Source organism: Trichogramma pretiosum, unplaced genomic scaffold (assembly GCF_000599845.2).
Source record: "Trichogramma pretiosum strain Unisexual culture from Peru unplaced genomic scaffold, Tpre_2.0 scaffold2, whole genome shotgun sequence".
Lineage (NCBI taxonomy): Eukaryota > Metazoa > Arthropoda > Insecta > Hymenoptera > Trichogrammatidae > Trichogramma > Trichogramma pretiosum.
In genome coordinates, this window is record NW_019641687.1 from 4,569,233 (window position 1) to 4,595,112 (window position 25,880).

Genomic DNA, 25,880 nt, shown 5'->3' on the forward strand with positions numbered 1-25,880 from the left:
ATTTTTAACGACACATGCATTCATGCTCGAAACATATGAGCTTATAATTGAGTATAATAATGCTACAATGTAAAAAAGTATCAAGTTCATAAAATGAATACATTCTATTTTCTAAATTTTCGTGTCAAAGATGTCACTTCGTACAATCACTCGCTACCGTACAGAAAATCCGAAAGTCAAAATGACCTTTCATACCTTTTGAGTCTAAATTCAGAAAAAAGTAAACGAAAGAGTTTTCGAGAAGATCCTCAAGTCTATCAGGCATATATACAGCTATATAGTACTCGCTCTTAAAAATTTCGAACTGGAGATCTCGAGGCGCGCAGACGGTCGCGTGCCAGTCAGCTGCCTATGGTGGAGGGGACACAAACTCGAGCTCGGCGCTTATACGGTAGGTATATAGACTCCGAAGCACGCATAGCTGTATATGTATACATCTACATGACTGAGATTTTTCGACGCTCTTATATTATACGTGTGTGCTCTCTCACTCGCTCTCGCGTATATACACGTAGACACACGTGCTTGTATGCGCACTCATACACACACACACACTCGTATAGACAGAAGTGCAATCACGGCAGCGGCTTGCGTAAGCGCGCACAAGCCGATCGATTATATTCGCCGCGCGAGAGAGGCCCAATGCGCGGGAGAGATATAAGCGCATATATGCGCATATAAACGCGAAGGATTGGAAAGTCGATCGAAGCTCGAATAGCTTATAATGTTCGACAAGCCTAGGCATGTGCGCGGCGGCGGCGGTGGCTGTGTTGCTTAGCGCCTGGGTATTATAGGAAGTTCGGTACGGTACTGTACTTATACTTGTATGAACGCGAGAATGTGCGAGAGCACGAGTCTCTTTCACATTGTTCAAAAGTGTATCGGATGAATGTTTTAATCAAGAGTATAATATGTTAAAGAAAAAGTGGGTTGAAAAATGCCGACCTTACAGCTCTCGACGCGCTTAATCTCGCGAAAAATCTTTTGTATTTGATGTTGATACTTGTTGCTGTTGTTGTTGTTGTTCACTTTTTTAATTCAGTTTCTCTCTTACAACTATAAGTAATCTAGCGATCATTTTCAAATCATTTACTGAGAAAGAAAAAAGATATAACACATCGAGGATTTGTCTACCACGATCGATATAATTTAAGTGGAAAAATTTTGCTAGACAGGCGTGTAATTTTTCTCCTCCGAGTCGTTTGAACAATAAAAAATGATCAGTATCGGGGCCATTCAAGAAGCTAACTTTACATATTCAAAACGGTATTATGCGTGTGGTTTGTCTTTTTCTCCCCAGCCCTCTTTTGCTCTCTTTCTCTGTGACACACATCGTCGTCTATACGTACAAAACGACAAACATCTACCTGTCACGCAGGAGCTTTTGGACTTATTCACCATAATGTGTACCCGGCTGTACGTGCGTGTCTATGCACGAATAATCTACATTGCTAAACGCATGAAAATAGGGTCGATGAAGAAGCTACTACCCCGAAAGGTCGGGTAGCGCTTAGATAAAATTATGCTTAATGCCGTATAGCCTTTTTTTTTCTCTCTCTCTGTCTCTCGACAATCGCTGCTAGTGCGCCCAAGCCCACAAGGTACCAGATAGGACATAGGGAAATTCACGCTAGGCCCGAGAGTGTATGCGTATAATATACGAAAGATTACCTCGACATGTCAAGTAATTTGGACGACGGGGAGGGGGACAAAAAATTAGAGCGAACTTTATACAATTGCGACAGTGAAAACCTCGAGAGTCGCATGACTTGCACATGGACACTCATACATGGGCACACGTGCGCTGTTATTTCTAATGTACTCCTTCGAGTACAATATTTGAAGTGGAAATTCTTAGATTTTAGTACCAATATAAATCCATTTTGAAGAAGTATATTGAACCTCATCTTACATGGATATATTTAAAATTATCGATTTTTGATTGGTATCGGGCGCGTGCGATGAATTTATTTGAATAAATCACGAAGATCTTAATGCCATCGCGAAAGCAGAGTAAGAAAGAAAAAAATTGCGTATATCTAATTATGAAGATCCGTGCTGGCGATTAAAAAAACGCGTATAATCTTTTTTTCGCTGTTAAATAGATTTTCGAAGAACCGACACTTCCTCCGCTTGTGCGCAGAGGCCACGGCTCGATCTAGATGCTGCTCTGTATTTATATAATTTACAAGATTAGAGAGGAGTCGAGCGTATCGTATTATAATTCGATCATAGGTGTTTGGCACAGCCGAGCTCGTGTGCGGCCTGCAGATATCTGGGCTATATAGAGGCTTAATCGCCAGCTTCCGTACATTATATTGTATAGACGCGAGCTGGTCGTAAAATACAAGACGCAAAGAAGAAAAATCAACGCAGCTCCATATAAAGACGTGCCACGCGAATTCGAAAATCAATTTCACAATTTCAATTCTCTCTTTATGTATGACTATTTGCTTTGCGAGCAATTTATAAGCCAAAGGTGTCGTCTTCTTCCTCGCCTCAACCGATCTAGTTTTGATAATTTGCAATTGTGCGTGTGTGCGTACTTACGTATACGTGTATTCAATGTCTAACCAAGCGCTTGAATAAATCTGTATAATTACGAGGAAAAAGAAGTGTACGTACACGACGCATCGAACCCCTCCCGGCTGCTGCTGCTGCTGCTGCTGCAGTGCGACGTCCTATGTGCGCTGGCACAAAGTATCGGAAGGAAGCTGGTTTATTCTTTCCTTCTCTCTTTCTCTCTCTCTCTCTCTCCTCTCTATCCTTAAACGTGCAAAAAAAGAAGGGGAAAGGCAAGCAGGCGCGCGCGCGCGCGACTCACCTTTTTCCTAACGCACACCTGGCAGTTGGGGTGCAAAGCGCACCGATACATAAGCGCGCACACACATACATACAGGAGCAGGAGCAGCACTTATGCCATTAATATAGCAACGCCATATGTGACGGCCCCACCGAGACTAGATTTCAATTCTGGGTCCATTTTGCGCTCTCCTTTGCTCTTCGTGTTCTCCTTCGGCTGCAGGCGCGACTCGAATAAAATTTTTCAACCATATACGCTCTTCGGGGACATGTGTGCTGGCTGTTGGCGTTGGTTGTGCGTTGGCTGCGTAGCCGTTGGATTGGGGTCCCCGAGTATACTGCCAACGAGAGAGCGAGAGGGGCAGTTGATGCGACCGGGCCCTTTATCGACCGATATATATCGAAATCCGCTACTATAACGCTGCACATGGCATCACTCGACAAGATGAATGAATTTTTTTTCGATTTCCTGTGTGCATTGCGTTCGTAGTAGTACTCAAAAACTGGGCACGCGAAAAACAAAAAATTCGGTGCGGTTCGAGCACGAATAAACGATACACATTCCATGTAAACCACAATGAACCTGAATAATCTAATACGAGGTACTCTTTTGTTCTTTTAAATATAAAACGGAGAAAAACTTAATTGATTCTGTACATGAATAGAATAGAGACATAAATGTAACTACAGTGTTACTTTATTTTCTTAAAAATTCTTGTATCATGTTGATTGTAAGAAAGTGTATTTTTGAAAGTGCAGATTTCTTATCAGTACAATTTCAAATGCAGATTTTCTCCTATATCAATGAAAGCGTCATCGAATATTTGTATGCTAATCTGGTTGAAGTCAACATATCACATTTCTCTTAGCGTTTGATAGTACCAGTTTTGTTTTGTTAAGGTGATAATGGAATCGATACAAAAGCGGATGTCCAATGACGAAGCAATTTCAAGTTGAATGAAAAACTATGCTCTCGAGTATTTATTTAAAAAATTCTTTACAAACACTCTCGTCTTTAAAACTACGTCACATAGGAAAAATTTTTATTTCTTGAGATAAGGAGCATAGGAGAGGTATTGAAAATTTTAATCCGTGTATAATACAATTTAATCAAATATTTATCATTAAAAGTATTCAATAATAATTCTATTTTACCTAGAGGGGTAAATAATATTTTCAATTGGGATGTAAATTTTTTAATTACGTAAAAGCGAATCGGGAAATACTGTAAACTTTCCATTATAAATAATAACAAGTTTGTTTTCGCCAAGCCCCCTGCAGGCCCTTCTGAGAAGAAGGTGTCTAGTAAAAAGAGAGAGAAAGAAAAAAAATTACCATCTCAAGTCTTATCATTTACGTAAATAGTCAAACGACTTTTTATTTTTAATTTAGAGCTATTTTCAAAGTTTTTATGAAAACAATATTTACTGTGGATTAACTCAAAGGCGATAGTTTGAATGATAGCGCTGAAGGAACTTTCGAATTTTGAATTTTAAAATTTAGGAAGACGTCACTTTGGTGACAACTTAGATAACTGCATCCGCTTAGACAATACATATCGCAACTAAAGTGATTTTCATTGTAGCGTTAGTTTTCATACCACCATTTTTATGATTTTAAATCGATCGATTATTTTCATGGCCAAGCTAACCATCGTTATCTGAAAGGTGTTACTTCAATTATGGACTCATCACAAGCGAGATCATCATTGGTGGTTTCGTTTAATAGCCACTGGTTTAGCAGTCATTATATAAATGCAATGAACTCCTGTAATATACATAAGTTCAACTTCGCGGTATTCATTTTTACACCACTTCAGTAGAACAATAATATAAAGCCACAAGATGATCGATCTATTAATTGGGATTTCTATTCATCGCTCAAAAGCTACGATGTAGGTATACATGTATTAAGATGATTAATCTTACGTAAAGCTAGCAAGCTGTATTATAATTACTTCCTCACGTGATCACTTCTCGGTCCAGAGATCGTCCGCAGACTTCTTATACCTTATTCTTATGCCTTATGCTTTCGTTGCTTTTATTGATTTAACGCGTGTCTTTATTTTGCCACACAAGGATCTTTATTTCTGCGAGTCCAAATGGACACGTTTTTACATTTCAATTGAAATTACAAATATTGTCATTAGCAATGAATGAAATGCTTTGTCCTATTGGTATAAATCATATTCAACGAGGAGTTATGGCACACGAAGACAGTTTTCTATTCCATGTACATGTCGTTTCCATAATATGATCAGATTATCCGCTTAGAATTAAAGTAATTTTTATAATTTCGAACGATCAAATTATTGTTTCATCACATTTTAACTAGCTTAATTATTACAAAAGCTTAACTTTTTTATCAATATTTTTAACATTTAGTTTTTATATTTTCAAAAACATTTTGATAAAGTTACAATGGAATGTTATTAACTTTTTTTAAATAAAAATAAATATTCAAAACATTTCAAAAAAATTAGATGCTAAAAAAATTATAATCATAAAATAAAATAAAAATTACCGTTTTACGAAGTAAATCAATAACTTTGCTTACTAATGGGGCAAGATGGTTTGAAGGTGTGAAGATTCATTCAAATTTTCGGTCAGTCATCGGACACAGTGGAACCTTTGAAAGAAACTGTCGACGAGTCCGTGCAACACTTCCTAGAACGATCGTCTCTTTAAACTCATACGATCATCACTTGACCAATTCAAATTTTGTTTGTATATTTAACACGACGATATCTGAGGGTAAGACTATAAAAAAAAGAAGATCTACCCCATGTGAGGACTATTGTTTTAAAAAAATTATAGTTTCCGCTTCTTGTTTATGTAAGAAATAGGTTCCAAGTAATAATAATTTGCTCATATTGAAATAGTATAGTATAGGCTCTAGTCCTTTGTTGGTAGGCTTTGTTCTTTTTTTCTTATAGAATTGTCACCTGCGTAATAATGCCCTATACGCGGCCACCGATGATGATTTCGTATTTATTTTTTTCGAGAAAGCTAATTTCCAAAGCAATAAATCGTTGAAACTATCCTTATCATGTTAATGAGTCTTTGTAGTCATCGGTCATGTTTTTTTGTTCATTCAAAGCAGAGTAAGGCGCTTCTGTCATCCCCTATATTGTACCTGCATCTGCCTCGGATCAAAATGTTTTCCGACATAGAAAAGCAGTTCTCCCTCTCTCTCTCTCTCTCTCTCTTCCGAAAAAGTGGAAACAAACATAATTCAAGCCGACTCCTCCTCGAACAAGCGAAAACCTGCTCTCGACGCGCCTCGGGGGCACTGCCGTACGAGTGCCGACCCGTACATACGTATACGCGTAAAGAGACTATGATGTCACCTGCGCGTGGAGAAGAAAAATTGACATTTGAAAAGTTTTGGGGCTTTGAACGTAGTGGTAGTATGTATAAAGATCGGGGCACGCGCGCCTATATATGTGGTGCCCAAGAAACAGCTGCCTCGGCGCGCTTATAAGATGTATGAAACGGACAGCTGATTTCAGCCCACGCGTGGCACTTTTCATTTAGAAAAAAATAAAAATCTTTCATTATGAAGAGGGTCGAAGCTAGACGCACTCGAGGTACAGGAAGCCAAGAGTTGATCCCCGAGACTTTTTATTCTCTTTATACGCAAGGGAGAGAATCAGCGATGACCGTTGAGGCTTTTATTACGCTACGCTCTCAAATCTTGTAGATCGTCTTTTTTTAAACTGCTAGAGCTGCACTTATATACAATGTGTAATTTAGAAAATTAATGATAACTGTGTCACCGATCGGCGCTTGGGGGATCATCTCGTTCGAAATCTATACTTGAAACTTTTCTATATTACCATCAATAACAGGCGCCTCGTATATGACTCGGAGGATGAAAGACAAGCTGCAGAGATTTTCACTTGTTCTTCAATTCAATCAATCATTTTCGTGTCTCGAACTCGTGCGCTCAAGGTGTCCATGAGCAACACCTCGAACCGTTGGTAGGCAATCCGTTCATAGAATATCTAACAATTTTTCAGTGAAGCGACACATTATGAAGTTCAGGCAACGAAAATAGCAGTCTAGACTCGGTGCTCGTGAAGTCGAGCCTCAAGTGGTGCAAGTAATAGGACTGTAAACATAAAAAGGCCGACGACGACGACGACGACGACGAATCCAAAGTAAAAGCGAATAGAGTTAAAAAGCTAAAACAACAAACAATATTCCTGAAGTCAGATTCATTTTTCTTCGTGGAGCATTGAAAAGGCGATCGATTTCTATTTATAAACAGGCTCCTAGATGCCTGTACATTACATGTATCCCCGAAGGCACCTGTCCGAATCACATTCCGTTTAATGAACTGATCCGACACGTTAAATAGCATGTAAATTTCGGAAAATCAGTGCCGAAACCGGAGGAGATAGTCGCGCTTGTTGCCTCTCCGACTGTACGTAGCGGCCGAGAAATCGAAAATAAATTTAGACTTTCTAGTATAAGTATATGGTGCGGGTGCACGATGGCGCGTGGCTGCATATATATATACTTCAGCGGCAGCAGCAGCAGCAGGTGACGGATGCTGGAGTACCATGTACCTATATAGTGATCGAGCTGAGTGGCGAGGCACGAGAGCAGTGCGCAACAGATGATCGAGACTCGCGGCTCTCTCAGTGCGACGTAGACTGGAGTACCTATGCGTGTACTGTATATCGTGACGCGCTTTCAGCTCGATCGCTACCGCGCGTATATAATGTAAATGCATGCGCTGAATGCCCTAGGTACATAGCATATAATGAAAAACGGGCCGTTTGACCGTTGGTGTTCTTTTGTTTCGCAACGTCGGACTCGGATTTTTTCTCTGCAGCTCTCTTTCTTTCTTTCCTGCTGCTGCTGCTGCATGCGCGCGTGACATATTGCGCACGCGTTTCTCGCTGTTTCTCCATCCAGATACAAACTTGACACGAGGCTGCTGCTGCTGCGGTCGTCGCGTCATCGATACAATTTTTTTGCGCGTCCGATTAGTCGCAATTTTTCACCGGTTATGTTACATAGGCGCAAAATCACTGGGCGACGATCTGTGCATGTATCTCTTTCCTTCTTCTCTCTCTCTCACGTCGCTCAACGCGAGATGAATCAGTTTTTCCTACGTAATATATTAACGTCGTAGTCGTCGTCGACGTCGTACAGCATATTCTTGAAGTGTTTACATATTTATTAGTCAGTGTCTCTCGCTCTCTGTGGCTCGTGGTATAACAAAGTCATATTATAAAGTCTCCCATGCCCTCGTCGGGCGCGAATTCTCATGATGGCATTTGAATAGGGGTCTATATCTACTATAAGGCAGAGGCTCCTAGTTTCTGAGCTCGCACAAACAACGAGCTCTCTTTCATATATACACAGGTATATAGGCCTATTATATACCCGCGTGTGCGTGTATAACATCATCGAGCACACATAACACCCAGAATATCGACGGGCAGTGGCAGCTACAACGCGATCGTGTATAGGCCCGTGTGAATCGCTGATAAGATCGACGTGGACGCTGGCAAATAGCTCGAGCGAGTATCGGCTCGATCGGTCATTTGCTTTTACGGAAAATCGACCGTGTGCTCCTTTTCTCGATATATTATAATGTGACGAATCCATTGTCCGTACATATCCACTGTGCTGGCCACTGCTGCTGATGATGATGGTATGCGGACTTTCAAAACCGAGTCAGTTTATTTTTCAGCAGCAACAGCAGCATTATAATATCGTGCTCGGCCATCGTAGCTCGCGCCCTTCAATGAATTCGCTCGAGCTAAAAAATATACTTACATTCGAATGTATAACGATAGCTGTGGGTTCAATCGGTATGCCAAAGTTTTCTACTCTAAAGATCGCGTGGCTTGCCCAGTTATTAATGATTACGGCCGCCGCTTTACATGTTGCTTAATTTCCAATTTTTTTTGTCATCGTCGTCGTCGTCGTAGTTTCAACTCGCATTTGTCGTCGATCATACATTCATTAGAGCCGCGCGGAGCAATACAAGGCATTCTTGGGTGTTTGCGCGGGATCCGACGATAGCCACGAGATAAGCTCCCAGAGATACTTTACGCTTCTGTTGTTATTCTAATGGTCCGTGCGACCGCTGACTATAAGGTTGCTGCTGCTGTTTGCGGGTGTATACGTATACGGCATTGTTATCTACGAGCTGCGAGCTGTCCAGCGCCTGATCCCGTGTCATTTATTAAACGCCGCCGCTTATCTCGCGGAGATCCGAGACGCATTATTATTACGTTACATTATACGAGCGCGAGTTCGGTTCTCTCGAGCGCAGGTCGAAAGAAAAAGTGTCAAAAGATTCCTCGGACGTGGTATCGAGGCAGCTATTGCGCAACGCGCGTATACGCTCGCGTGGACGCGTCTGTTTTTATTTTGGGATCTACCGCAGCGTCGGAGGCACCTCCGCACACGGCCACGCGTAATTAATTGCCCGGGCACAGCCAACGCGCTCGCTCTCGTCGCACTTTTCCAGATTTCGGCACACTGTAAATTTCGGTGTACGACTCGGAGCTCGCACAGTTTCTTCGGTTACAGTCGCAGCTCTTTTTTTTCATACAAATTTATATATGTGTATAAAATTTAACGTACGCGCGCGTGCGAATCGTTATGTAATTAACGCAGTTATCAACGCTGATTATCGGGACCCGAGCGCTCGAGAGCAGCTCGCGCATTAACGAAAATAAAGTGCAGGTAATTGAGCCGCGCGATCGAATTGAATTTCATGTTATAACGTCGCGAATACCAATGTATACACCTATATATATATACACAGTTCGAGAGCTGGACGCCGTATACGTATATGCATATAAATACGCGCGCTTAATATACACTTTCACTATTATTGCTACACCTTACTCCGAAGAGCGAGCCTTACGCGAGGCAGCGGCTGCGGCGGCGTGTGTGGGTACGATATAATAGTGCCAATTGAAGTGCCTGTATCTGTATCAGATTTAAAGAGGCCAATGCTGCCAACCGGGGGGCGCCCCGCGTCTCTCTCTCTCTCTCTTTCTCTCTGATAACAATGTTCGCGCGCTATCCCTTCGAGCCATATAATAACGCGAGCCGATCGGCACGCGGGCCTCGATATCGCATATAGGTGCACACAACTGCAATAACACGTACTTGTATATAAGAAAATGTATTATTTTTTCATACCTTGACGCACGCACCAGCTTGCTCCATCGCCGAGAGCACGTGTTTGCCTATATACTACAATGAACGATCGGGATATTTTCATGGGCATCGGATAATTTATTATCGTTCGCCTACTTTTTTTCCATACCGAGTTTATTATTTAGAATATTTGGTCAACGGATTGCTCAACGAGACTTTTCTTATGTAATGAAAAAAAAATTGCAAAAAAAAAAGGAAAAAACAGCGAGCCCTATTATCTATGTGGGTGATCGAAAAATCCAAGATTGAGCATTAGCCCGCAGACTATGAACTTTAGCCGTGCGGTAATTCATTAATAATCATTGCAGCATAGCTCGTTAATCTTTTTGCTCCCCCTTGCTGCTGCTGCTGCGGCATGCAGTACGCTCTGTGTTGTTCTATATGGCACATATTACACGCGGGCACACTCGCGCCTTTTTATGTGTCTATGGATACACATATTATAATACACATCGCATGCAGCGAGAGCGTTAAAATTTTAAGCGATATTTATAGCAATAATAGTCGCGCGCGCGTGTGTATACGTATCTTACGTATATAGAGAGCTGCAGTCGATATTCGGAAAAGCGTATATACGTATACAAGAGCGATGCAGCCCCGGGCCCTGCGCGCCAGAGAAAGAAAGAGTACTGCAGCAGTACACACACACATAATACATCGAGTTTTTCACCGAGATAGCAGCGGAAGAAAAATTTGCAACGATTTATTTGCCCATTGCGCTTAACGCGCAGCGGCGCTGCAGCCACGCGGCCGTTTGAGCTCGTTAAAGCGTAAACGGTAATTGTCCGTGTATGTCTGTATATGAGCTCCGATCTCTCTGTGTGTGCACTACTAATAATAGTACTTTACGAATAGTCTAAACGCGATCGAATGATTTTCCGCATAACAATTGAAATTCACCGAATGACCTTAAGGGCTATATCGAGCATTGAGTATACGCGTCTATACCTTGTACTATATGCACACCACATACAGCATAATACGTGTAAAGGAAACTTTTTGCACAAACAGGTTACGCGCGCGCGGGCATCGATAAAATCTTGAAAAATCACGCTGTTCGATTCGCGAGAGAGAGAGAGAGCTCGTATCAATGTAACATAATTTGTTTCGCACTATTGAATTTTTCTCTTTTACATGAGCTCGTAGATGAGATATCGATCTAATTTTCAGCTATATAAATAAAGGCACTGTTAAAGTATATTACTTATAATAATTACGAAAAAAAATAAAAAGTAGTCGGCTCGGCCCATATTTCACCCGAGCAACAGGTTCATATTATGTACGCGGCGCGCGGTATTTTTCCCTATAGGCATAATCGCGCGCGGCCCAAGTCTCTCATAATAAAAAATACACATTGTTATAATATAAGAGGCACCATTGTCCCACATTACGAGAAATCGAGGCAGGTATGAGTTTTTGCGATTGTCTTCTACGAGTTTAGGCGGCGACTTGGCAGGTCTAGCCACCCGACGACGACGACGATCAAAAAAAAAATAAAAAGAAGAAGTTGAACGACCCGAACAAGTCCTAAAAATCCTCCTAATAGCTAATATGCCTCTCTCTCGCACTACCCTCGGTCAGGTTATGTGTATTATGTGTGAATCTTTTATTTGACCCAGTCTCAATAAGTGTGGTTGCGTGTTAAAACGCAAATTCACACAATCAGCCCCTGTGTCAGTCGGTCGGCGCGGTCGGTGCCACACAAAGGCCTCAATAGTCCAACGACAATAGAAAACCTGTACGTCGAGAAAAGCCAGATTCTTTTCCATTTTTTTTTTCTTTTTCTCATTCTTCTTTTTTATTTTCGCAAAGTCAAAATCAAGGAAACGTCTTTCTTTAGCCATCGACGACGATCGCGCTCGCTCACACATCTAATACACGGAAGAACGGAACTCATTATCGTTCGTGACTATTGGGTTTTTTAAACGAGAAAAATAAAAAATAAAACTGATCGCTCTGTTCGGCAGAGTTCCGTTCGTAAAGCATATAATATACTAATTTTCTAGTTCAGGGACCTGCACGCAGATATACAACGCAGCTTACATCCTGTGTCATCCAAGACGAATAAGCCGCGGCACGTACACGATATAACGGTAAGAAGTTTAAAAAAAGCTCGGGGGCTACCTACCGCCGCGTTGAAAAATATAGTCAATTCGGACGACAAAGCTCCCGTGTGTGTGTGTGTGTGTATTATATCATTTGTAAACAGGGGCGTGCGTGTCATATAGTTACATACTGACGCACATGCACGGAAAGGTCCAAGTAAAGATGGTATGAGTAACGTAATATGCGTTCGTTAGAAAAATGTGTAAAAAAGCAGCCGAGGAATTTGCTATTCACCGGAGAGACAACGAGCGAGAGAGAGAGACTCAAAAATATAAGCAAAAAGTCAAGGAATCGCGGCGTCGATATATCTGTCGACAGACGATACGTTCGTTTTACAACCTGTAAGCATTTTTGCGAACTGCTGCCGCTGCTGCCGCTTCGTGATTATAAGTTAGTTATTATATACACGTGCAGATGCGCGTAAACTGTATACAGCGCATGTATACAAAAAGTACTGCGCTTGTGCTTACAAGTAAGATGATATCCTCTTATTTATCCGAGAGCTCGAAAGATGCATTGTACGCTACGTGCGAATCATATACACAAGCGCGCGCGATAGAGTCGCTTTTCTATGTCGCGATCGAGTCGTTCTTTTTTTTCCTCCTACTCGATCGTCGTCGATCGGGTTGAAAAAGCGCGAGGCACGTATACACACAAAATGACTTAATCAATGGCTTGGGATATTTTTCGATGGCTTGTTTGTCGCGCGCGCACACACACACACACATAAGTTGCGTTACGTATGTATAAGACACACAGAGAGAAAAGCTACGCGATATATAAGTGGCGCGCGTGCGGCGCGCAAGCAGCGAGGCAATAATTACCTTGGGACATTAGACTGCACCTGCGATCGGCAAACAAAAAGGCAAACTGCCGCCGCCGCTGCTGCGATTAAATATTATTCGGTCAACAAAATCGTCATCGTATATAGGAGCTTATCGTCGAGCTGCAATAACAAGCTCCGCGCCGATCGTTTTCATTGTATATTATATATCGACTCGAGGGAGAGAGAGAGAGAGAAAGTAAGTATAAGGTGTGCATTATAGGATAGCGCGCGAGTATAAGGCGCTGTCCAATAAATTGTCAATAATTTTCATTGTCCCATACGTTGGCGCACTTAACGATCGGAATCGGATACTTACGCGGGTGGGGGGGGGACTCTAAAATTATTGCGCAAGTCCTCCGATTTGGATAAACGACCCACACACATAAACACACACGGACTGCACTAGTACGGCCATGTAACACAGCTTTCGCGAGTATAATCCTGAGACTAACATTGTGCGAATGGACCATTGCCGTGCGTGCGTCATGTGTATACGCATTTCATATGTATCGGCTTTTTTTTCTGCCGTCTCAGTGATAACACGTGTTTATAAACGCTCCGCGAATAATAGCCGATAAGGCGCGTACTCTCAGCTCGGGCTTATAAGCCCGAGTTATACGAGTTCCTACATAAATATTTAACCTAAAAACAAGTCTTCTTTGCTTAGCTACGGGCAAAAGCAATAAAGAAAATGGCTTTTCTTACCAAAAGTCCATTTTCACCAAACACAATTAACGAAAATGTTCAAATCAGTACTAGTTCAACAGTTCCAGTGTCAGTTAGTGAAAGTGACCAACCATCAGTGTCGAACCAAAGTAATGTGAAATATTCTCAAGTCGCAAAAAGTGATTCGTACCCTAAAAGAAACCAAGGAATTATCGTTGAATGTGCCGACGGAATTTCGCTTACTGAGTATACCTGTGCAATAGGAGATATCGTTGATCCAAAAAATGTTCTGTACTCCTCTCGAATTTCGAATAACAGAGTTTGCCTATACCTATCCAGTAAACAATTGGTGGACGAAGTCACAGACAAATTCGAGCACATCGTGATAAACAATATTAAAGTTCCCGTTCGGCCGCTAGTAGCAAAACTCCAAAAAGTCATTATTTCAAATGTCGCTCCTCCAATTCCTCACTACATACTACAAAACGCCCTAGAAAATCTGAACATCAAGTGTATTACTCCTATTGTCACCTTGAAAGCAGCCATCAATAAAGAAGGATATGGTCATGTCCTTAGTTCAAGAAGGCAAACCTACATTGATCCAAAAGATGCTTCAAAAATACCCGAATTCATCAAAATCGAACACGACGAGATCTCATACTATGTATACCCAAGTATAAATACATCAATAAGATGCTTCGCATGCAAAGCCGAAGGACACATTGCCAAACATTGTCCGTCTGCTACACACACACTAGGTCCTCTCTCTCAAATTCCAAGCCAGATCAGCAGTCAAAGCTCACAGTCAAACCTGCAAGATAACGTGAACAAATACACTCCAGAACATCTGCTTGAAACAGACGAAATACACGCTAACCACGCTGCAATACCTGATGAAAACATCTCTACGAGCGACCCAATGGAAACTGAAATAGCCCTCCCTTCTAAAGGAGAAAAACGAACCAGACTCGACACGGTGTCCTCTGAACATAGTGCAAATTCAGGTAAAAAAACAAATAAAGGCGAGCTAAAAATCACAAATATTAAAAAATTCAAAAAAATCGAGTCCAAAAAAGAAAAGCCAAATCTAAGAGAGCAATTACAGCCAGCTGAAAAATATTTGAATTCAAACTTAGAAAAATATCCCATAAACATTGAAGAACTCTCCAACTTTCTAAATGACTGCTTNACATTCTCCCAGAAAATCAATACGGATTTCGAAAAGGAAAATCCACGACCGATAATATGCTAAATCTAGCTTTAAAAATCCAAGAAGCTTTCTTAGAAAAAAAAGACGTTCTCGCAGCATCGCTCGACGTGATGGGAGCTTTTGACAATATAAACATTGATATTCTCTTACAAAAATTATCAAAAATAGGTTGCTCATCCGCAACAATTAAGTTTATTCACTTCTTGACACATAAACGCAAAATATTCACAACCTCTTTACCTGAAAATACATTCAGACTAGTATACAAGGGCGTGCCTCAAGGAGGAGTATTAAGCCCATTGCTATATATAATCTACGTTTCCGATATTTCTCTTTGCCTCCAAAAAAGTATTTCCATTTCCCAGTTTGCTGACGATCTTTGTGTATACACCAAATGTGCTGATACATCTAGAGGAAAGAGCATACTACAGAAAGCCATAATTAAGCTAAAAAATAATTTACTTGACATAGGTCTCGACCTTGCAGAATCAAAAACTGTCTTTGTTCATTTCAACTTAAAAAACATTCCACCAGGCTCTTCTGAAATCCAAATAGAAAACTGCACCATAAAATCCAGCGAAAGCCTCAAATTTCTTGGCTTACACTTTGACTATAAACTAAACTTTGATATTCATCTTAATCACGTCCAAAAAAAATGCCACAGAGCTATGAACATACTAAGATTCCTCTGCAAGACCTGGTGGGGCTCCAGCCCAATAACACTCATAATACTATACAAAAGTTACATCCGATCTATCATTGATTACGGTCTACCCATCTACTTTCCCTCCAAAAAAAAAGCCGTAGAAAAACTAGAAAGAATTCAAAATTCAGCAATAAGAACCTCTCTAGGCCTTAGAATTAGCACTCCTCTAAATATTCTACTAGCTGAATCAAAACTCATCAGCATAGAAAACCGAGCACAATTTCTCTGTCACTCTTTCCTTGCAAAAACGATGGCACTTCAAAATTCACAAACACACAAAAATATCACAAAATTTCACAATATTACAAAAAACAAACCTTCAGCTCTCAAAAATAGCCTTGCCACAAACATAAACGACTTTATGGAATACATCTCCTTTATAGAATCTCAAAAAAATGAAAATATATACACCAAAAAATACGAAATTATTACCAACCCCATTCCATTTGACTCCCTGCTCGGCGAAAGCCTCAAAGACGCCCCAAAACCTAACAATGAAATTGATGCAATAATTAAAAACAATAATGCTCTCTCCTTCTTTACCGACGGCAGCAAAATCTCTGAATCAAACTGCGTAGGAAGCGCAGTATTTTGCCCTGAACTCGAAATATACGAAACTCTCTCTATTGAAAAAAAAGCTTCAGTCTACACAGCCGAATGTATTGCCATGCATGAAGCCTTTAATTTAGCCATAAAACATCTAGACCGAAATATTTTTATTTTCACTGACAGCCTTAGTACTCTTCAAACTCTAGCATCAAGCAAAACCAGTCTCAAAACTAACTCCTATATTCTCAAAATAAAAGAACTGTATGCAGAATTCCTTGAAAAGGCACGTGGCAAATCGGAGATCAAACTGTTTTGGATACCCTCTCATATAGGTATCGACGGAAACGAACAAGCAGACCTCCTGGCAAAGTCTGCGACAAAATCCGAATTTCCCTCTCTACGCACTATTCCATTCACAGACATGCTCGAAACCTTCAAAAAAAATGCGTACGACCACAACGAAGACAAAATGATTTCCGAAAGTCTATTTAAAGGAACTATTTATTTTGAAAGATACTACCGAAGCCAAAAAAAACCATGGTACTGGGAGAAAAACTTAAACAGAGAACAAATTGTTACAATTAATCGAGCCAGAGCAAATCATTACAGCCTAAACTATTCCCTCGCCAGACTGGGGATGATAGATAATGGAATTTGCTCTTGCGAGACTTCAGAAGAAAATTTAAATCATGTCATTTGGCAGTGCCATAAATATGAATCCCCAAGACAAAGCCTACTAAAATCACTTCGCTCATTGAAATACTCACTCCCTCTAAACATAGAAAGCTTCTTAATATGTTCCGATATACCAGCATTAAAATTAATCCTAAAATTTTTCAAAGACTGTGGCTTGCAAATTTAATACACAAACAGTTACAAAAGGAAACTGTGATTCAAACTAAAAACATTAGTAATAACTATCAGTGTTAATAATTATTTTTAAAATAAAAATGTTAAATTAGTAAATGAAGTACTTAGTTATCTATAATGGTAATCTTAGCTTATGGGTATCTTAATTGTATTATTGTTAAATATGGTATTGATTGTATAATAATTATTGAACTATCATAAGTTGCGGCTATCTATAATAATAATGTGATATACTGTAATAAGATATACTATGTAAAATGAAACCAAATTGTATAGCTAAATAAACCTGCATAGGTTTAAATAAAGCTCTAATAAAAAAAAAAAAAAAAAAAAAAAAAAAAAAAAATGAAGCACATGCACGTTTGCTCGCGGGACGAGGGAAAAAGCGGCATCGTGTACCTCCATTCATGTACTTTCCCGTCTGCGCGTGCATATGCACGTACAAAAGACGCAATCAATGTCTGTCATTAGTCACTCGTCGTCGCAACGCATCACAAGCCCGCGTCGTCGTCGTCGTAGTAGAAAATAGAGATGATTTTATTACGAGTCGGCTCTCGTCGAGGAGCGAGACTACCCACACGCTGTGCAGTGCACCGCGCGCGCGGCCAAAGAGACATAATGCACCGTACGCGCTCGCCGTGCAACCTTCTTCTTCCTCGTGCGCAAAAGCAAAGTGTGATGTTTATCCGCGCGTGGTGCACATTATATTATCGACGTCGCCCATGACGCTATGTATATGTGCACTATACACATCGAGTCATCGACTCGGCTCTCGCCGCACCGCGACGACGACGACTATACATCATCTAACGAGGTGGGAGGTGGCTCATTATCGTGCACTTTGCATTCGACATTGTCTCTCTGTCATTCTCTCTCCCTCCTTTTTATTTCTAGCGCATATAATTTATATTTAGCGGTATACCGGCACAGAGAGACGCGATGTACGACTGCGTCGATGATGGTGCATCTATCGAGTCACTCATTGTTTTCACATTTTTTTTCTCTCTCAACTTCATATTGTCTTTTATGTTAATCGAGCGATCGCGCATCGGATCAAACGTCCTATCCTATACCAGCGCAGACTCGCGTAATTGAATATTGCCGATCTTTTTCGTGGACGCGCGCCGTTAAGTCATTTTGTCGAACTTTTGCTTGATCGATCCAGAGTAAAAGGCCCGAGTAAAGATAGAGTCAGACGATCCTCGTATCTATTCGTATTAGTCACCCACGGAGCAGCAGATACGATACAAATCGACGCCTCAATGTCAGCAAATTTACATTCTTCGATCTGGCCAGTGTCTGCCTATTACCGAGGCAGCAGCAGCAGCAGCAGCAATATAGGCAGCGGATATAAAAGAACGAAATCCTCGAGGCGCGATCGGCCGGCCCGATACGCGTATACACAAACACCATAGCCATATAGCATAGATAGCCTCGCGCCTTACGTACGGTTATCTAAAGAAGCTGAAAAGCCGATCGACGCTGCGCGGGGCTACACACATCTGAACTCGAGGCGAAATAGATAAAGGAGCTCGCGAGTGTGTGTGTGCGTGTGCGTACACATATATAATACCTGCGCGTATAATAGCCATAGATATTATTATTTTCTCGCTTCCTATGCATTATATGCCAGCTCGCGTACACGTGTAAAAGCATATGCAGAAACACTTGAAACGCGCGGCGCAATGTGTGCGCATGATCGATCGCGCGAAATCCTTTGCCCAGCTCGGCCTACAATTATCGCGCGGACCGGCCTGTGTCTGTGTGTGTATTAATACGAGCTGCCCGCGCGCGTCGAACTATAGAGATCGGTTATACGTGTTATTGACTCGTTCGGTTTCGCGATCGGTATATACCGCGTGTGCGCCAAGATAAATGGTGCGCGATACTATACGTATATATATGCAAGCGGTGTGGAAGCTCGATCGGCCGAGGCTTCGATCGAAATTATGAGCCTGCTGTATAGCCGCGCTGCTGCCGAGCGCGCGAAAATTTCCCTAGGCTACCGTTGTGTTAATGCGAGCTGTGCCGAGGACTATGGGCTAGATATGTATATACAGCAATAATATAGTCTGGCGCAACGCGCACGACTAATGAATTAACGATCGAGATCCGATCGGGGCTGTATATATATACGTATACGCGATCGCGTACACTGAGGCCGTTTACACATACACATTGTAAACTGGATCACTTTTCCTGCGAAATGGAAAATCGCTGCATCGAGAGAGAGAGCCGCCCGTACGTACGTACGTATCAGGTGTTGTGTGCACTTTTGTAATTATGTAAGACACGCGATATGGACTACTTTTTTTTCTTATTTATTCTTTTCTTTGTAGCGGGGGCTCGCAGCTTTTAATCGGCGGCCGCGCATTGAGCGCGTGGCGTGTGAGCGCGCTTTTGAACATTTATAAATAATCTCCCCGCGATATCCATTAATTAATACTCCAGCCACTTATGTATGCACAGATAATCATTCATAATATACTGGGCACTTAGTCCTGACTTTTCACTTCTTCCGCGTCGCGCGCTCGCAAGCCTGTACGTGTGTGTATCTCTATACGCAAAAGGTCGATAAACCAAAAAAAAAGGCTACCGATTTTCCAATATAAACTTACGCAAGTGAAATTCAATAGGCACGCGCGCGCGCGTGTGTGCGCAGCATCGGTGCGGGCTTTCGGCGAGAAACGACGTATTTTACCTACATTATACTCTCAATGATCTTTCATATTATTAGACAAATCCTCAAAGCCCACGACCCACGCGGCTGGCTATGTGCAGCGAGCTCGAGGCGCGACGAGGCGGATTATTTATGCCCGAGCCATTGTTCGCCGCTGCATGGATAGGCAGCCAAGGCAAATACTGAGCGCGAATAAAGAAGATCGCCAACACCTTATGTGCGCTGTGGCTCGAGCTACCGATTCATTTACGTTATTACCGAACAGGAAAGCCACTGCTGCTATGCACCCTCGTACATAAATTAATTTGTTTATTAGCGTCGAGCCCCAGTCAAAATTTATAGAAACTTTCATAAATTAGTTTGTTTAGCGCCATAGATCGAATTCTCACGGTGTTACAGCGATAATCGAGGTATCGTCCCTCGAGACTGCTTAGGCTGCTGCGCTGCACGCCGTAACTCAACACGTCCTTGCGCGCCCGCGCGGCTCTGTATCTGCGCGATAATTGTATGTGCCTACATATTATAAGTGCGTAGCGCATCAGGTGCTGCCTGCTGCAGACCGAATAGACGCGACGTCGCTGACCAATGCCGGCTTATCTATTATAAATAAAAACTTGGTATTCATCTTGGCCGTTTCGTATGACTTTGTCTCGTTCGAGACTCTCGAATACCACATATGTTGCAGTTTCTGATAGTGGAGATAATAATTGTAAGAAAGAGAAAAAAATTGTATATAAGACACATGCTCCGTCTTATCGTCAACGTCAACAAGCATCTATTGTGTTTAAACTGTATCATGTGATATAAGTGAAATGGCGATATTGTATCCAGTCTCAGGAATTTTCGATAAGGAAAATCGTTACTTCGGGCGCAGGAGGCATCGGACGATGCTCACCGAACGATACACTTTTCCTCGCACCTTACTAATATGCTTAATAACGAAGATTCCGAATCGTCTTTCTTTTTCTTTTGATGCGCGGGTTGATGATGCTGCGCTGTGTCAGTGCTACAGGTTGCTTATGAATCTCTCATAAGGCCTGAACGAAATGAGATAATATTGTGTCGGTGAGCCGATCAATTAACTTTCTTTTTAATTCATCGTTATATACACGCGTCCAAATTTGTGCATTATTGGATCATGTGGATTTAAATCCTTTTCAGGGACAAGAAAAAAAGTGACTTTTAATTTACTTTGGTTTCAATTTTCACACTATTGTAGGTCTTTCCGAACAATGGGGTAATTGTGAAATATATTTTAAATTAATTAACTCAGGTAATTTGTATATTCTCACAAGTAGAAAAAAGTATATAATGAGGAAGTTTTTATGCTTATTTTAATCCTTTGAGCCTGGAGGTCTATTTTTAAAATCATTTCCTTTTTTATTAAAAATCGCTGTAATTCTCTGATAAGAGATGGCCTGTGTTTGCTGGCCCGTGGATTATCCCAAACACGGTTTCTCCAAAGATGAGTTTCATGATTTTACACGATGAAAAGTTCCTTGCTTGATATGGTTTTGCTATTTAAAAAAATTTTTTTTACTTTTCTTTCTTTAAATATATTTTTATACTTTTTTATCTTAATTAAAGTTTCAAATTTTAGGTTGAAATTGATATTTACTGAATTAATAATTTTGACATTGCTAAAAGTTTGTTCAAAAAGTTGGTTTTTGTCCAAAAAAAAAGTGTTATGTATATTGTCCTGTTTGTAACGTAGCAATAGAGTCATAAGCATATTAATTTGTGCATCATCATGGCCCACCGCATCATACCGTGACCCCCATGGTTACCATTAGAGACGAAGGAAAATAAAGAAAATAGAAGCTTCTAATACGCTCGGGGCACTTGGGGATTTCGGCATAATGTATACCTATAACTACGAAGCAGTTGGATGCGTATGTATATGAAGTCTGAGTGGCTCCTCCTCTCTCTCGCCCATCGAGGCAGCCACCTATACAGAGTCAATAACGGCGGCGCGTCTTCTTGAGTTAAACTTGGCTCGGGCGCGTGTCGCGATCGTATTTATGTATGCTAAATATCGTATCGGAAAGAAAAAGGCATTTATGTGTATATAATAATACGTATATATGAGTTGGTGTGGGCCCCGCGCCAACACCTGGCAATGATCAAGTATATAGACCCCCTTGTGCCGAGTTGAATCTTTATATATGGGTCAAAATAATACTTTTTTACAAAACCGTGCGCACGCATATCACCGATCTTGACGCGCTTTTGGTATGTTATAGTACATGGTAAAAAGGTCCCAAAAAAAAATTTTTAGACCCCCTCCTCCCTCCTACCCCCCACTTCCGGTATAAACGTCCATTTTCTATCTATATTTTTTCTGAGGACATGAAGCAAGTAAAAAATCTGAAAAAATTCATAAAAATACTTTTCCACAATCCAAACAACCTTGAATTTTTTCAGATTTTTTGAGTGCTTCAGGACTTCAGAAAAAATTATTGAAAATTTCAAAAATCGAGATACGGCGGTATGAGCCGATGTAGTACTCGGAAATTTTTTCAGTTATTTTTCGCATTAAAAAACATAACCTCAATTTTTTTCAGATTTTTTCAGATGACCTAACGCACCTTTTGAAGCCAAAAACCGATTTTTTTGACGAAAATAATTTTTTTAGGACAGTACGGAGCCTCGAAAAATCTGAAAAAAATTTTTTCTTGTTTTTTTCATCAAAATACGTAATCTCAAATTTTTTCAGATTTTTTAATTGAAGGCGATAGCTTCTAGGGCCGAAAAATGCTATTTTTAACAAAAAATGGTTCCTAGAACCCGATGGTTCCGGTGAAAAAATTTGAAAATATTTTTTTTGAATTCCTTGTCAAATTTTAATAAATTTTGACCGTTTCAAAAGTTCGATTGAAGCTTCCTAGCTCATTTTAGAGCATCAAACGAGTTTTATCATTCCTTAATGTCTTCAGAAACGTCTTCAGATATTTTGCACTAATCTTTGTCCTGCTCTAAAATGAGCTAGGAAGCTTCAATCGAACTTTTGAAACGGTCAAAATTTATTAAAATTTGACAAGGAATTCAAAAAAAATATTTTCAAATTTTTTCACCGGAACCATCGGGTTCTAGGAACCATTTTTTGTTAAAAATAGCATTTTTCGGCCCTAGAAGCTATCGCCTTCAATTAAAAAATCTGAAAAAATTTGAGATTACGTATTTTGATGAAAAAAACAAGAAAAAATTTTTTTCAGATTTTTCGAGGCTCCGTACTGTCCTAAAAAAATTATTTTCGTCAAAAAAATCGGTTTTTGGCTTCAAAAGGTGCGTTAGGTAATCTGAAAAAATCTGAAAAAAATTGAGGTTATGTTTTTTAATGCGAAAAATAACTGAAAAAATTTCCGAGTACTACATCGGCTCATACCGCCGTATCTCGATTTTTGAAATTTTCAATGATTTTATCTGAAGGCCTGAAGCACTCAAAAAATCTGAAAAAATTCAAGGTTGTTTGGATTGTAGAAAAGTATTTTTATGAATTTTTTCAGATTTTTTACTTGCTTCATGTCCTTAGAAAAAATATAGATAGAAAATGGACGTTTATACCGGAAGTGGGGGGTAGGAGGGGGGAGGGGGTCTAAAAATTTTTTTTTGGGACCTTTTTACCATGTACTATAACATACCAAAAGCGCGTCAAGATCGGTGATATACGTGCGCACGGTTTTGTAAAAAAGTATTATTTTGACCCATATATAAGTTTTGCGGCAGCTGATGCCTTCAAGAGAGCGACGACGACGACGACGACGATTGCTAGAAAAGGCCGCGTGCCCCCCTTCCATCGCGGCGCAGCGAACCTTTGCCTTATACACCGATACGCAAGCACATCGTACATACATACACACATATGTATACATGGACTAGGCAAAGACTTATACGTTCTCGGAAAAGGTTTCATATACGACTAATGTGTAGTACCGTGTCTCTGTTTGTGTGCGCGGTTTGCGCGTCTTTGTGGTGGGCTTTAATGGGTAAAAGTGCGCGCGCGCGAGCTCTGGATCATTACGGCACGCGCCCGTGGATCGATGATTTATCTATTAGGTGCCATATACACACATAGACAAACACACACACCTTCGTTGTGGGTGTCTTGCCATAATACCTTTCAGCTGCGTTGACTTCTCTCTCTCTATTCCTTCTTCTTCTCCTTTTTTTATTGGTAATAGTAAAATTATACATTAAAAAGTCCGGAGAAATTTATTAGTTACGGTTTTCACCTTACGCTCGCTCGCGCGCGCGCGTTTATTAATCTCGACATCTGCGCACGAGATAGAAGAGCTGTCCTCTCTGAATAATACGCTCATTTCGGATTGTACATTGAATTATTGCGAATTTACGTTTGAAATTATAGTTTATTCTATATATCCAAAAACAAGCTGGAGAAGGAAGAAAAAAAAACGCAGTCGTAATCGAGAGTCATTCGTTTAACGAGAATCGGCTTGTGGCAATAAAAATGTTGTCGATGCCTGCAGGCGATGGCGGTGGCGGCGGCGGCGCACGCGCCTATAATCTATCTACGTTAAAAAACGGCAGGTTGATCGGCATGATCGACGGCGTATAATGTAGGCGAGATCGAGGCCTGGCGCAGCAACGGTAGCGCAGCAACCTCGAATATCGTGAAATTTTCGTCTTAACACGAGTGAAAGAGAGCGAGACAAAATTCGTTGCCTAATGAAGCTTTTCACGCTCGTCTACTTGATAGGTAGGTAGCAGCCCGACGACGACGACGATGATAAGTACGCGTTATACAATCGCCCCTCGACTCGTTGAACCTGTGAAGCGTAAGTATACATACACGACGTAACTTTTTTTTTTTCACGCGCACGTAAAACCAAACTCTTAACGGTTTCTCCTTGCTGTATATATACTGTATGTAGGTATAAGTGAGCTATGCAGCGCGTAAAACTCGCAAGGCACTGCACCACCACCAACAGCACCAACACCAGCACCAGTTGATGTCTCAACCTGTTCGCCGTAACGGCCATTCCCACAGCAATAGAGATGAGCACTCACCTGCATGTGCGATACACTTTGGTTTAGTCACGCTCATCTCTTCTTCCCTCTCGTCGCCCTTTCATGCCGCGCGCGCTCTCGGCGAAAACACAAGCGATATCGCGCGTATAATGCAGAGAGAGAGAGACTCGAGGAGAGAGAGCGAAAGAACGACGATTCGAATATAACGCTTTGTTTAACCGGTAAGCTGTCTCTCTCTCTCGCGCTCTTTCTCTCATCCTCTTGTGTTGCCACATTATGTACCCTTGTATGCTAATTCGCAAGGCCTAGTCTATATATAGGTATATGTATCTCGAGATGCGCTGCTGCTGCTGCTGCTGCTGCTGCTGCTGCTGCTGCTCCAGTCGAGGTAAAATGAAAATGTTAAAAGCTATCTTTGAGAAAAGGGAGACGACGACGACCGTGTCATGTATACCCTTTTTCACGTCGTAAAGCCCATACCTATACGGTTGCACTGGCCGTTTGGATTTTTCTGGTCCACAGGCTGTACAAATGTACATATACGCGCATCTTCGCTCGCATTTACACGAGGGTACGCTCCGAAGGAGAATTTTTTCAATGTCGACCTTTAACCGAGACAAAATGATAATGCGCCAGCTAAGCGGTGAATTTATAATTTCGTTAAGCCAGACACTTGGCTGCGACGCGGCGAGTATATGGAGAGGCAACTTTTCGACTTGACGCCACATGTAAACAAATGGTCCGGTCGTGTTCACGCATTTCTTGCGCCTGCTACGATCATATGTGCAGTGTATGATGTGCGAATGCGTAATACGAGCAATTCCTACGAAACACTCGCGCGCAGGCACAGATCAGCTTCAATGAAATTCGACAATTTGGTCTTCTGCCAGCCGCAGCAGCAGCAGCAGCAGCAGCTCATATTAGTGGTGTGTGACTGGAACGAGCTCTGTTACGTTGCGGCTTGCTCGGAATCTGTCATCGGTGCGGGCCCAATATAAAATTTAATAGGCGCTCGAAGCTCTCGATCGATCCCCTTTTCCGCGAGCCACGCACTCGACTTTTTTTATTCTTTTTCCTCACATTATAACGATTCACACGTGTTTTTTGGGGGCGCTCGCGCGAAAAGCTCTCTCGCTCGCAGCATCACTTTCTCACAGCCGCGGGGCCTCGGGTGTATTTCAGCGCGAGACTTTTTTCACATCGGAGCCAACAATTATATCCGCGCGAGCGCCAAGAGCTGATGACGACGACGATGCCACGATAATAATAATTAACGATTT